The sequence below is a fragment of the Solanum dulcamara genome, chromosome 2 (assembly GCF_947179165.1).
Source record: "Solanum dulcamara chromosome 2, daSolDulc1.2, whole genome shotgun sequence".
NCBI lineage: Eukaryota > Viridiplantae > Streptophyta > Magnoliopsida > Solanales > Solanaceae > Solanum > Solanum dulcamara.
Window position 1 is genome coordinate 84,214,051 of NC_077238.1, and position 15,617 is coordinate 84,229,667.

Below are 15,617 nucleotides of genomic sequence, written 5' to 3' on the forward strand. Positions count from 1 at the left end.
TTTGCGTTGGATTCGTCTCGTCGATATCTACCACTCCATCTTTTGAAGGAAATTTTTGGAGGTCCGGAGGTGGATCCGGCTCCATAGCAGCCATAAGCTAAAAATCGTAATCTATATGGAAATGAAAGTTATGCGCTTTGAGAGAGAGAGAGCAATTTGCAGCCTTGAAGTCTTAACTTAATGCATCAGAAGACCGGACTGTGAATCGCCGGAAACAGCGCCTCCAACCGGTGATATGAGACCGTTAAGCTTTTGTATCTAGTTCAACTTATGACTTCATCTTTATATTCGTTATTGTTAGTGGACCTTTATTTACTTTGGGTTTAGGGTTTAGGGTTTTTTTTTTTTTTTTTTTTTTTTTTTTTTTTTTTTTTTTACGGGAACAGACCCTACACGAGGCTCCCACCTCTCGTGCACAGTCAGGGGTTAAGCAACACCCCCAAGCCTTAACATAAATAATCAAAATAAAAATACAAGGAGGGGGACATAAACCTTACCTCCGATCCTATGGTGGTTCATAAGTCGGCTAACCTATTAAGGTCGGCTAACTCATCCCCGATACAAAAAAGAAACTAACTATAACTAGAAAGCATTAAACCTGTGAGAGGACTCCTCCCGGTACAATTCAACTATGAAAGCATAAATGAGGGAGACTCTCCCCTTCCATGAGAAAAAAGAAAAGTAACCTACACTAGTCCTATTCAACTATGCTACGTACCAGACATAGCTACATTGAAGAAGAACAAGCATACGAAACTTCTATCTCGTATGGGATGGGAAATTCCTTTCATCTTTGTTCCTTTTAGTCTTGTCGTACCAAGTAAATCCAGGTGAAGTGTGCCTTTGTATCAGCATCATGATTACCAGCTATGGAGGTTGAAAGGAAGGAAGTAGCTGCATGGTGGTCCAAATGTATGGTTGCTGCAGACCTGTACCTGCACAGCCAAACAAGACCAACAATACATTCAACCAAAGAGGTGTGCAAGCTGCTGTAGCATTAGCTTGTATTTGTTCCTTGGCTGCTGCAAGTTGGTGGAGCTGTTGCAGCTGTTGATGGAATGCATCCAAGGCTGCCAATCTGCAGGTGGCTGCAGGTTCCCTAGGCTGCTTGTTGGTCTTTGTTTTGAGGTGGTTAGGCCTCTTGGAGCACCTGCACAAAATAACAAAACCAACAAACTTGTATATGTTTCTTGTCTGCTGCAGGTTGATGGAGTTGTTGCTGGAGTGTGTTAGTAGTGGAGAATGTGTTTGGCAAGCTGAGGGTGCTGCTCCAAAGCAGCCCCAAGATACTGCAGTCCTTTTAGCAGTCTGCCAGCTGCATTGGTGAAGCTGAGAATGACTGGTCATGGAGATCAATGCATTCTCCTGGAGGGGGGTGAAGCTGGGGTACCTGCATAGACAAACACAACCAACAAGACAAACAGCCAAATACAAGCAACCAAACAACCACAAAATCCAGAAGGAAGTTGCTGCTCTGCATAGTCCTTGTGTAGGCCTCTTAGTGAAGGTATTTGTTTTGGTGGTTGTATATGTGCTGTGCTCTATGTAGGTGTTGGAAACACATGTTGATGAGTTCATCCTGACATCTGCATCTACACCACAAACAAGAACCAGCAAGAAAGGAGCTGCTGCAAGTGTTGTGTTATTAGAGTTATTAGAGAAGGCATAGGTGGATTGGATTTGTTCCTTGTCTGCTGCAGGTTGGTGCTGGGGTGTGTTGATAATAGAGAGTGTGGTTGGCCAGCTGAGTGTGCTACTCCATATAAGCCCAAGGTTACTGCAGCCCTCATAGCAGTGCCAAATAGGTTCTAAGCAAAGAAAGTCAACCAAAGACAAGCAACAAAGCAAACAAGTGTTGAGCTGCTGCAGGTGTTGCAGGTGTTGGGCTGCTGCAGGTGTTGAGCTGCTGCAGATGTTGTCCTCTATGATTTTGATGTTAAAGCATGTTGGTGTAAGTCTCCAACAACCTGCAAATACACAGCAAGTAACCAAAGACAAGCATAGACAGGGTTTAGGGTTTAGGGTTTAGGGTTTAGGGTTTAGGGTTCAAGGTTCAGGGTTCAGGGTTCAGGGTTCAGGGTTCAGGGTTCAGGGTTCAGGGTTCAGGGTTCAGGGTTCAGGGTTCAGGGTTCAGGGTTCAGGGTTCAGGGTTCAGGGTTCAGGGTTCAGGGTTCAGGGTTCAGGGTTCAGGGTTCAGGGTTCAGGGTTCAGGGTTCAGGGTTCAGGGTTCAGGGTTCAGGGTTCAGGGTTCAGGGTTCAGGGTTCAGGGTTCAGGGTTCAGGGTTCAGGGTTCAGGGTTCAGGGTTCAGGGTTCAGGGTTCAGGGTTTTTTTTTTTTTTTTTTTTTTTTTTTTTTTTTTTTTAACGGGAACAGACCCTACACGAGGCTCCCACCTCTCGTGCACAGTCAGGGGTTAAGCAACACCCCCAAGCCTTAACATAAATAATCAAAATAAAAATACAAGGAGGGGGGCATAAACCTTACCTCCGATCCTATGGTGGTTCATAAGTCGGCTAACCTATTAAGGTCGGCTAACTCATCCCCGATACAAAAAAAGAGACTAACTGTAATTAGAAAGCATTAAACCTGTGAGAGGACTCCTCCCGGTACAATTCAACTATGAAAGCGTAAATGAGGGAGACTCTCCCCTTCCATGAGAAAAAAGAAAAGTAACCTACACTAGTCCTATTCCAACTATGCTACGTACCAGACATAGCTACATTGAAGAAGAACAAGTATACGAAACTTCTATCTCGCATGGGATGGGAAATTCTTTTCATCTTTGCTCTTCTTAGTCTTGTCGTACCAAGTAAATCCAGGTGAAATATGCCATTGCATCAGATTCATGATTATCTTCTATGGGGGCTGAAAAGAGAGGAAATATATGGATCTATAGTATCCAAAAGCCTTGGAGTTGTTGTGGAGCATAGTGTAGTTACATGGACCTGCACCTACAAGTAGCCAAGGAAGAAAACCATGGTTGTTGTAGTGTAACCAGCTCCTTGCTGTCAGTATTAGATTCCTTTTTTGGATGGTGGTCAATTCCTTGGGATTCCTGCACAGGCAACCAAAAACCAGAACACATCTGGATGCTGCTGTACCAGGTATTAGTGACTTGTAGATGCATTGTGTGCTGCATATGCTGCATATTGCTGCTGCTGTTCTTCCAAGCAATTGTGAGAATTGAATGTGCAGCTCCTTGAAGTTGTTCAGCTTCTTGGTGTACCTGCACAGATAAACAAAACCAACAAACCACACAACCAAAGAAATCTGCAATCTGCTGGTAACTTGTAGCTGTTCCTTGTGTGCTGCTGGAATGCAGCTCCTTGTTGCTTCCAAAGAAACATTGGTCAGCTTGTTAGAGTAAATATGTGCCTGCAGGGGGGTCCAACTGCACATGTCCACAAAAACAAGACAACTTGTTATGTTGTTGTTTGTTCTTGGATGTTGTCCATGATGATGTTGGAGTTCCTTTTGGGCTGTATCTCCAACAAACTGCACAAATAAGGAAGCAAACAAACAAGCAAGCATACAATTATAAGAACAATTCTAAGAATTCTGTTGCACAAATTCCTTGTTGCTGCCATTGTAATGCTTGTTGGTCCTTGCTTTGAAGTGGTTCAGCCTGCACAGCCAAACAAGACCAACAAAACATACAACCAAATAGGTGTGCAAGCTGCTGTAGCTATTGCTATTAGCTTGTATTTGTTCCTTGTCTGCTGCAAGTTGGTGGAGTTGTTGCAGATGTTGATGGAATGCATCTGGTATGCATGGGGAATTCTGAAGATTTGCACCTGCACAGACAAACAAAAACAAAAACAACAAACCCAAGGCTGCTAATCTGCAGGTTCTGATTGCTCCATGTTCCTTGTGTGTTGCAAGTTGGTGTAGTTGTTGCTGTGGAAAGCTGCTCCATAGGAGCCCCAAGAATTTGCAGCCCTCATAGCAGTTCCAAAGAGGGCCTGCATAAGTGGACAAAGGCCATGTCCAATAAGATGGAGGAGAACAAGGCCAAAAGCTGGATTGGATGTTATGGGATTCCCCAGTTATTGATGTCCCTAAGCAAAAACACTTAGCCAAATGCAAACAAACAAACAACCACAAGAACCAGCTGGAAGATGCTGTTCTGCATAGTCCTTGTGGAGGCCTAGTGTACATCTTCTTGTTGCTTCCTTTGTGAATATGGTGTTTGTTGGTATCAGTTACACAAGTATCCTTTGTTGTGATCAGGTTCAACTTGGAGTACCTGCACAGACAATCAGAACCAACAAGCCACACAACCACAGCCAAAGACAAGCAACAAAGCAAAAAGGACTGCTGCAGGTGTTGCAGGTGTTGGGCTGCTGCAGGTGCTGAGTTGATGCAGGTGTTGTCCTCTATGTATTTGATGTTAAAGCATGTTGGTGTAAGCCTCCAACAACCTGCAAATACACAGCAAATAACCAAACACAAGCAAAGACCTATACAGGTTAGTAGAGAGGATTGAATCTCAAAAAGGATTTTGGAGCCTGTTAGCATTTTCCATGTCGCTCGACTAACGTCTCCACTTATCCGTTTGAGCTGAAACTTCCTGAGGTTTGCATATATATTCATTACTTTAGCCATGCAAAGTTTGAATGCTTGTTTCCCAAGTTGGAGCTTCCATTTAGCAAAATTCTTCCTTTTTAAGGTTAAGACAGCTGATTGTTTCAAGCTCGCTCGCCTAACGTCTAAAATTATCCGTTTGGGCTGAAATTTCTTGGGTCTTATCAAAAACATATATGCTACCATCCTGCAAAGTTTGGGAGACTTTGGACAAGTCCACAAGTTACTCCCTACCCTGCACCTGCTGCCCTGCTGAGGCTTAGAGGTTGCAGGGTATTTGGAAGGTGTTGTTGTGCTCTTGTCTATGTATTTGTTGTTGAAGAATGCTAATATATTACTCCAGACACCTGCAATAATACAACAAACAAGTCCAAACAAAAAATAATATACACAGACTAGCAATAAAGAGGGGACCTCAATAAGAGCTTTGGAGAGTGTTATCATTTTCCAAGCCGCTCGACTAACGTCTCCAATTATCCATTTGAGTTGAAACTTTGTGGATTTAGCATTTATATCCTCTCCTTTATTCCTGCTAAGTTTGAAGAATTGTTTCCCAATTTGGAGGGTCCAAATTACTAAAGACCCTCCCTTTAGGCTTAAGGCAGCTGAATGTTTCCACGTCGCTCGCCTAACGCCTCCAATTATCCGTTTGGGCTGAAACTTCTTGGGGCTTGTCAAAATAATATATTCTAACATCCTGCAAAGTTTGGGGGTCATTGGACAAGTCCACATGCTACTCCACACCCTGCACCTGCTGCCCAGCTGAAGCTTAGAGGTTGCAGGGTGTTTGGAAGTTGTTTTTGTGCTCTTGTCTATGTATTTGTTGTTGAAGAGTGCTAATATATTACTCCAGACACCTGCAATAATACAACAAACAAGCCCAAACAAAAAATAATGTACACAGACTAGCAATAAAGAAGGGACCTCAGTAAGAGCTTTGGAGAGTGTTATCATTTTCCAAGTCGCTCGACTAACGTCTCCAATTGTCCATTTGAGTTGAAACTTTATGGAGTTAGCATATATATCCTCTCCTTTAGTCCTGCAAAGTTTGAAGACTTTTTGCCCAAGTTGGAGGGTCCAAATTACTAAAGATCCTCTCTTTAGACTTAAGGCAGCTGAATGTTTCCATGTCGCTCGCCTAACGTCTCCAATTATCCGTTTGGGCTGAAATTTCTTGGGACTTGTCAAAATAATATATTCTACCATCCTGCAAAGTTTGGGGGGCCTTGGACAGGTCCACATGTTATTCCACCTCCTGCACCTGCTGCCCTGCAGCAGGTACTCCAGTGGTGCTCCAATCTGAAGGGTAATCATGATAGCTGAAGATCTAGGACCCTGCAAAATCAGATTAGTGAAATAGAAAAAGGAAAATATACTATGTCTTACCTCAAGAGGTAATTTGGTTATTGTGAACAAGTAATATGTAGGGGAGACTCTCCCTTTTACAGTGGTTCTAACTGTGGGATCTTCAAAGTATTTGTATCTATGCATAAGTTGAAGATAGAGTTAGAACAGCAGTGCAGCAGATCAGGGTGGTTTCTTGATTCTCTTGAGCTTCCTTCTTCTGAAGCTAGCCATTCCCAACCTGTCCAGTTCCAGGTGGGCTTTAGCTTCTTTGGGGAGATCCTGTTTGATGAAGTATAGCTCAGGAGAAGTACATTTGTGGCTGTGCTTGGATAATGCATCAGCAATGGAGTTGGCCTCCCTAAAGGTGTGATTGCATTGAAAATCCTGGAACTGACAGATGATATTGTGAAGGTTGTCCAGCAGTCCTCTGATGGTCCAGGGGGGCTTTGCTTGATGATGCAGCCACTTGGTGAGGAGTTCAGAATCCACTTCTAGTTCTACCTTGTAGTAACCAAGGTGGAGGCACCAGGAGAGGCCAAAGATAGCTGCTTTAATCTCAGCTTGATTATTAGTACCTGTACCTAAAGGGACAGCAAAGGCAAAAATGAGATCTCCATAAGAATTTCTTAAGATTCCTCCTCCACCAATGTTGCCAGGGTTGTCAAGAGCACTGCCATCTGTATTTAGTTTCACCCTGTGGCCTGCTGGCTTTATCCATTTCACAGGAGTGATTTGGATAACATGAGAACACTGATCAATCCAAAGGACCAGTTCCTTCCAGCTGGTAGGCCACTTGATATAGGGGAAGGCTATGGTGAGCAAGTTGTGGATATCTTTGTAGATAGAGAATTTGACTCTAGCCATATTAGAATGTTTTCCACCATATTTAGAGGCACATCTGTTTTTCCAAAGGTTCCAACAAATGGAAATAGGAGTAGCCTGCAGAATAAGCTTATGAGCATTATTCTTATACTTAGAATTCCACCACCTCATCAAAAGAGTTCTAAGAGGTGTGTACTCCTTAATGATACCCAAGGAATCAGAGAAGACTTTCCAAATGTTGGTAGCAAAGGAACCTGCAACAAAAATGTGATCAATAGTGTCTTGGCCAGGTCTATGGCAGCAGTAGCACTGAGAGGGGGTATGACCAAATCTGATCAAGCTCTCATTGGTGGGCAACTTCCCTCTAAAAGCTCTCCAGACCAGGAAGGAGTATTTGAAAGGGATGAGGTTGTGCCATGTGGAAGAATTGAGCTTAGTCTTTGGTCTTTTGGCTCTGATGAGCTCCCATGCTGTGGAACAACTGAACTCCCCAGAACTAGTGAGCTTCCAGCTTGGTTGATCTTGCTGGAGAGGCTGATAGTTGATGTAGGTAGCCAGGATGGTTGACACAAGTTGGGGAGGAGCCTTTTGTATGACAAGATCCACATTCCATTGACCATTGGTCAAGAAGGCAGAAACCTGAATGTTGTTGAACCTGCAACTGTTAGTGGTGAAGAGTGCTAGAGGTCCAACCCCCAGCCAGTTGTCCCACCAAAAGAGGCAAGTACCAGACAAGATTTGCCATTGAATATGAGGCTCCATGTGTGTCTTGTTGTGCATCAGGTGTTTCCAAGTAAGGGATTGGCCAGTATCCCATTTCTTGGTGATGATATTAGCCCTCTGACAATACTTGGCTTTAAGGAAGTCACCCCACAAGGTGTTCTTGGTTCTAAGAGTCCACCATTGCTTATATTGAAAGGACTTAGCAACATCAGCAATTTGTCTGACCCCTATGCCCCCCTCATCATATGGGAAACTCAGGTTCTTCCAAGAAGACCAATGGTACTTCCTTTTGTCATTCTTCCACCCCCAAAAGAAGTTGGCAGTAATGCTTTGGATTTGCTTGATGGTAGTGGAGGGTGGTGTGCTGGCTGCAAGCAAGTGAATAGGCATGGCTTGGATGACATGTTTGACAAGAGTAACTCTGCCCCCATAGCTCAGGATCTTTGCCTGCCATCCTGTGATCTTATTAACTACCTTTGCAATAAGCTCAGAGTAGTAGATAATTCTCTGCCTTCCAATGTAGATGGGGCATCCCAGGTAGGTGATGGGGCTGCTCTTTTGAGTGAAACCAGTAATATCCTTGATTCTCTGCACAGTAGATTGGAAGGCATTGGAAGGAATCATGAAGTGGCTTTTATGCTTGTTGATCAGTTGTCCAGAGGTCTTTTCATAAGTATCCAAAGTCTCCATGATGAGAGTCAAGGTTTGCTTCCTTCCAGAAGCAAAAATAATGATATCATCAGCAAAGCTAAGGTGGTTAATCTGAGGACCCTTTTGAGACATGTAGAAACCATGGAACTGAGGATGATGATGAAGTTTGTTCATAAGTCTAGAGAGAACTTCAGCTCCAAGGATGAATAAGGCTGGGGATAGAGGGTCACCCTGCTTGAGGTCCCTTGTGGAATGAAAGAAACCATGCCTAGATCCATTAACTATGACAGAATACCAATTATCAGACATGATTCTCCATGCCATATCAATGAATCTTTCACCAAAGCCCATTCTTCTCAGAACCAGGCAAGTGTAGGACCAAGAGACCCTATCATAAGCTTTGGCCATGTCAAGTTTGATCACAACATTGCCTCCTATGTTAGGCTTTTTTATCTGGTGGATGATTTCTTGGGCCAGCATGATATTCTCAGAGATGCTCCTATTTTTAACAAAGCCTGATTGGTTAAGGGAGATGAGGTTAGGCAGAATAGGGGCTAATCTAAGACAAAGGAGTTTGGATATGATTTTGTTAGTAAAATTACTCAGACTTATGGGCCTGAATTCAGAGATTTTGGTAGGGTGCTTCACTTTGGGGAGGAGAACTAGGCAAGCATGAGAGAAGTACTTAGGCATAGTCTGACCACAGAAGAAGGAATTGACTACACTAAGGAGGTCTTCTTTGATGATATCCCAGCATACTTGGAAGAATTTGCCATTCATCCCATCAGGGCCAGCTGCTGAGTTGGGATTCATAGCAAAGACTACAGCTTTCAACTCTTCCATAGATGGGGTGGCTTGGAGGGTCTCATTTTGTTGGTCAGTAACCATAGGAGTGATGCATTGAAGGTTATGCTGTTGGATGTAGTTCTCTTCCCCAGTGAAGATCTGCTGGAAATGCTCACAGGCTGCCTCAGCTATTTCAGCATCACCCTGCACCCATGAGCCTTCCTCAGTCTGAATCCTGTGAATATACAGCTTCCTTCTTCTGCCTCTAATCAGGGCATGGAAGTAACTAGAATTCATATCACCTTCTTTAAACCACTGCAGCTGAGTCTTTTGTCTAAGGATAGTATTCTCCATTTTCATATACCTGATGTATTCAGCATTGATGGCATGAAGCTTGGATCTGTTTTCATTGGATTGCATGTTAATCAGGTCCTCTTCAGCTTGTCTAACAGCTTCCTCATACTCTTTAACTTTAGCATAGATATCACCAAATTGGTTCCTAGACCAGTTACTAAGAGTATTAGCAAGCCTCTTCATCTTCATGTGAAAGATCCACATTGGATTACCCTCAATGGACCTGCTCCAGCAGTTCTCAACAAGATCCATAAAGGAAGGTTGTTCAGGCCAACAGTTGAGGAACTTGAAGTATTTGATGGGATTATGATGTTGATCTATCATTTCCATAAGCAGAGGGCAATGATCAGAACCAACTGAGGGGAGATGAGTTATGGAAGTAAGGGGCATGGTTTCCAGCCATTTATCATTAACCATTCCCCTATCTAGTCTCTTCCATACTCTGGACATGATGCCTCTTTGATTGCACCAGGTGTATTTCTGCCCTGTAAAGCCAAGGTCTTGCAGGCCACTAGCCTCTATAATACTAATGAACTCAAGGCTCTTTCTCATATTATACATGACCCCCCCAAGCTTTTCTTCAGGGTCAGTAATAACATTGAAATCACCTACAGTACACCATGGGAGAGAGGTAGTGGACTGCTGCAGCATGCTATCCCATAGAGGCCTTCTGAGGTGGTCCTTACACTTGGCATACACAAAGGTAGTAATGAACTGATTAGGGCTCATAACATGATTAATGTCACAAGTGATCAGTTGTTCCTCATTTTCCAAAATAGTGCAGTTCACATCTTTTGTCCAGAAAATCCAAATTTTACCATTAGGATTATGAGTAGCATAGTCCATGTTGAGAAGGTTTCTGAAGTACTGCAGTTGAGTATTGTCAGAGAATGGTTCCAAAATGGCAATGATAGAGATATGATGGATGTTTTTGAGGAGTTTAATTCTCTCCATAGCTCCTTGGGTATTAATACCCCTCACATTCCAACTTAGGATACTAATCATTTAAAAGGTTTGAGGGTTTGGAGCCTGGTATTTGGCCTGCCAGTGGGGACAGATGTTGAAGAGGTTTTTGGTTTAGTGCTAAGTCTGGTCCTATGGATCCCTCTAGGAGATAAGCCCTGTGAACTAGTTGCCTGCTTAATTTCATCTTCATAAACATTATCAGAAGGGGGACTGAAGATCTTGATCAACTGCTCACTCTCACTATTATTATCATCATCCTCATGGTCTTGCAGAAGCTGGTCATCAAAATCTTCCTCATTCTCAGACTCACACACAGCATACTCATCTGTAAGATCTTGTATGTTGGTGTTGAGGGTGCAGGTGAGCTGAGGTAGATCAGTAACTCTCTCAGGGATGATTTCAGCTGAATTTCTGGGAGATGTGGGAATGCAGTGGGCTTGGAGAGGAGTGATATCCATCCCCACCTGGTCATCATCTAAGACAAATTGTTGGCACCCCTGCTCCCCTTGTTGTACTATCACACTGTCCATTTTGGGAGTTGGACATGTCTCAGCTGAGTTCATTTCTTGTGTTTTCTTTTTAATGGCTTCTCTTCTTTTCTTGCTTAGCTTATTCTTCTGAACAGTAGAACTTTTACCACTAGTACTGGTGTGAGATCCCAGGTCTTTGGCCATGGCCCCTTTGCTAGCTTGCATGGTAAGTTCATCAATATGACTAGCTGCAGGGGTAGGAGTGTGTGTTGGAGTCTTTTGAGCAGTGGTAGCAGGAGCTCTGGAGTCACTCCTAAGTTCAACAATATTCTCATGCATAGCATGAGGGTGTACCCCTCCCCTATTGGTTTCCCCATCCTGCATGTTAGTGGGGTTCTCCTGTACACTTCCAGCCTTTCCTCCTTCAACTACCAGATCAGCAGCAACAACATTAATCTTTGGGAGGTTCAGGGGTATTGGGATTGATAAGTCAATACCTGAGTTCCTTGCAGGATTGGTCCCTTGAGTAACACCTGTTAAGATATTACTTGTGCATGCAATATGGGGGGATGGGGTATGTGGGAGAGATAAGTCAATACCTTGCCTCTCAGTTGTAGTGATTGCCTGCCTTGTTGATGAACTCCTCAACAAAGAGTTCTTGTGGTTGTCTGTAGCTCCTGCAATTTGGTTAGTGGGTTGATCTTGCATTGCAAGATCAACATGAACATTTGGAATAGAGATAGAAGTAGTAGTCTTACCTGGATTTACTTTGGTTTGCTGCACTGCAACATACTTACCTTTGGTTAGGACTCCTGCAGCTCTTGTTTCTTGGTTCAGCTGGCTATTAATATGTCCCTTGTTCTGTTTCCTTCTCTGAGTTTGCCAACCATTGTCCTCCTTGCTAGCCTTATTGTTCTGTGACTGTTGTGGTATATTGGCTGTCAATGGATTTTGGTGCACCTGTAAGTTATCAGATTGAGGTTGGTTGTGCTCTTTGTTCTCTCCCTGAGTTTGGCTTGTAATTTTTGCAGTATTTTCAGAACTTTTTTCAGAACTTTTCTTTTTCATTTGTTCTTCATCTCTTCTCTTGATATTACACACATGCACCTTGTGCCCCTGATGCTTGCAATACATGCAGTACTCAGGCACACTTTCATATAATAATTCCTGCCACCTTCCTATTGTAGGATCACTTTTGTCATGCCCAAGCCATACATGATGGGGTCGTTCTTGTGTAAGGTTGACCTGTACTCTTACCTTAGCTGTGCTTCCCCTAGTCTTCTGAATAGAGGCTGCATCCATGAAGAGTACTTTCCCCACAGGAGCAAGGAGAGTGCTGAGGAATTCCTTATCATAACAGTGCCAGGGCAGTTCAGGAAGGGCAACCCAGACTGGTACAATGGGGGTCTCCTCTTCAGGCCTAAAAGTTGGAGTCCAGGTTTGGATCCTCATAGTTTGGCCTTCAATTGTCATTCTTTGCTTGGTCCACACAGTTGTGTAGTCCAAGTCATTGTCCAGATCAATGTACACATGCCTGGCATTGAAGTGGGCAATTTTAACTCCCCCTACCAATTGAGTTTGGAGAATGAAGCTTTTTCTTATTAGCTCCACCTTAGGCATTGTGTTGCTAAATTTTCCAACAAGTGTGTATTTGCACCTTTCAGCTAATTTCACCATGAAGTCCTCTTTGTCATAGATAACAGCTGGTAGGCCTTGTCTGGTAGTGTATATAGGAGTAGCTAGATTCAGAGGGACATCATTTTTGGCTTGGTTAAGTCTCAGTTTGGAGGCAAAAGTTTGTATAACAGTGTATGGTGCTGGATGAGGGACCTGTTCCTTTCTAATAGGGAACTGGTTCCTTGGAGGATTTATATTGTTGTTATCAGTTTGTTGAGGTTGGCTACTAACAAGTTTAGAGACTTGGTTGTTGGGAGTAATCTTATCAAAGTTAGAGGAAATTTTGGGAAAATTATTTTGAGTACTTGTAATCTTATGGTTTTGCACCATGTTGTTGGTCTGTTTATCAGAATTAGAGTTAGGCCTGTTAATTTCAGACTCATTCCCCTGCATAGACTTGTTAGGAGCAATACCAGATAGAGCAACTACTTCATTGGATTTAAGCAACTTATCAGCATCATTCAAAGAGACAAGAGTATGTCCAGCTGCACTGTGCTTATGAATATGGTAAGTATGCCCATCAGTATTAGGCAGCAAAATATTTTCCACACATTGCCTTTGATTATTAGGAAGCTCAATATGATTAGGATATAATAGAATGTCATTAGGAGAACACATATTCTGGCCCTGCATATTGAATTCAAGAGAGTTAGAAGACTTACCTTGTGCTCCTGTGATGGAACCACTGCTTTGGAGGAGGTTCGAATTTTTTGGCCTTTGATCATTGCAAGTCCCTTGATTCTGAGATGGACTACCATTGTCAAGGTACTGCTGTTGATCATTAGCCAATGTAGGTTCCTCATTTCGAGCACCCCTGTGACTGTGGCTATCTCCTTCAACTGAGCCTTGACGACTTTTTGGATATGAATTTATTGGAGAGAATTTGGGGTCTGAGTTTTGTCTAGGGAGCCTCACAACAGCCTTAGGAACATTTTGGCATTGATCTCTTGCCAGTTGAGTCGCCGGAGCTCCGGCGACATTTTTGTCGTCTTGACGACTTTTCAAATTTGAATCAATTGGTAGTGATTCGAGACTAACCATATGACTAGGGACCCTCTCTACACTGTGAAGAACCTGTTGGGATTGGTTTCGTCTCAATTGGATCGCCGGAACTCCGGCAGTCCCACCATTGTTGTCGCCTTGACGACTTTTCAAATTTGAATCAATTAGTGGTGATTCGATACTAACCTTGTAGCTGGGGAACTTCTCTACATTGCCACGAACCATTTGGGATTGAATTTGTATGAATTCGTTCGCCGGAGCTCCGGCGACCTCCATATGTGCAGAAGTCGAGTTGAAATTCGAGACTCCCTGGGATGATTCGAAATGCTGCGTGGTGATGAGGGGCTGCACATGAGGCTCAGGAGCATTTTGGCTATAGTTTTGAGCTGATATAGTGGCCGGAGGTCCGGCGCCGCCGCTGACTTTTTCGCCGGCGATTGATACGCCGGTGAAAATTAGTTCATCAGGTGCGCCTTGGCCTGAGGAACAAAACCCCTGTGGTCCGACCTGTCGAATGTCGCCGGAGTTTGGTCGAATTTCTGATCGAAGTTCCGGCGCTTGTGTCTCTACATTTCTGTCGATTTGTATATCATTTTGTGTGGAATTTTTTGCTGCTGATTGTATATGAGCTGAAGAATCATCTTCACAATTTGTTATTACATTTAACAATCCTCGATTTCTCAAGGCAATGATTCTTTCAGCATTCTGCAGCTCTTCACTAGAACATGTAACAGTGATCACTTGTGGGTTTTGCAAATTCGAAGAGCTGTAGTTGGAATCTGAAGGTGAGGTAACTCTCGTTGTGTTCGTATCGACGAAATCTACGATTCCGTCTTTCGAACGAAATTTTTCGAGGTCTGGAGGTGGGTCCCACCCCATTTCGTTTTTTGACTAAAATGCCCTTCCTTGAGAGCTTTCTTTAGAGAGAAGTTTTAGAGAGAAGTTGAATTCATGAAATGAGAAAGTGATGGGGTTCAGGGTTTAGGGTTTAGGGTTTAGGGTTTAGGGTTTAGGGTTTATGGTTTAGGGTTTAGGGTTTAGGGTTTAGGGTTTAGGGTTTAGGGTTTAGGGTTCAGGGTTCAGGGTTCAGGGTTCAGGGTTCAGGGTTCAGGGTTCAGGGTTCAGGGTTTAGGGTTCAGGGTTCAGGGTTCAGGGTTCAGGGTTCAGGGTTCAGGGTTCAGGGTTCAGGGTTCAGGGTTCAGGGTTCAGGGTTCAGGGTTTAGGTTTTTTTTTTTTTTTTTTTTTTTTTTTTTTTTTTTTTACGGGAACAGACCCTACACGAGGCTCCCACCTCTCGTGCACAGTCAGGGGTTAAGCAACACCCCCAAGCCTTAACATAAATAATCAAAATAAAAATACAAGGAGGGGGACATAAACCTTACCTCCGATCCTATGGTGGTTCATAAGTCGGCTAACCTATTAAGGTCGGCTAACTCATCCCCGATACAAAAAAGAGACTAACTATAATTAGAAAGCATTAAACCTGTGAGAGGACTCCTCCCGGTACAATTCAACTATGAAAGCATAAATGAGGGAGACTCTCCCCTTCCATGAGAAAAAAGAAAAGTAACCTACACTAGTCCTATTCCAACTATGCTACGTACCAGACATAGCTACATTGAAGAAGAACAAGTATACGAAACTTCTATCTCGCATGGGATGGGAAATTCTTTTCATCTTTGCGCTTCTTAGTCTTGTCGTACCAAGTAAATCCAGGTGAAATATGCCATTGCATCAGATTCATGATTATCTTCTATGGGGGCTGAAAAGAGAGGAAATATATGGATCTATAGTATCCAAAAGCCTTGGAGTTGTTGTGGAGCATAGTGTAGTTACATGGACCTGCACCTACAAGTAGCCAAGGAAGAAAACCATGGTTGTTGTAGTGTAACCAGCTCCTTGCTGTCAGTATTAGATTCCTTTTTTGGATGGTGGTCAATTCCTTGGGATTCCTGCACAGGCAACCAAAAACCAGAACACATCTGGATGCTGCTGTACCAGGTATTAGTGACTTGTAGATGCATTGTGTGCTGCATAAGCTGCATATTGCTGCTGCTGTTCTTCCAAGCAATTGTGAGAATTTAATGTGCAGCTCCTTGAAGTTGTTCAGCTTCTTGGTGTACCTGCACAGATAAACAAAACCAACAAACCACACAACCAAAGAAATCTGCAATCTGCTGGTAACTTGTAGCTGTTCCTTGTGTGCTGCTGGAATGCAGCTCCTTGTTGCTTCCA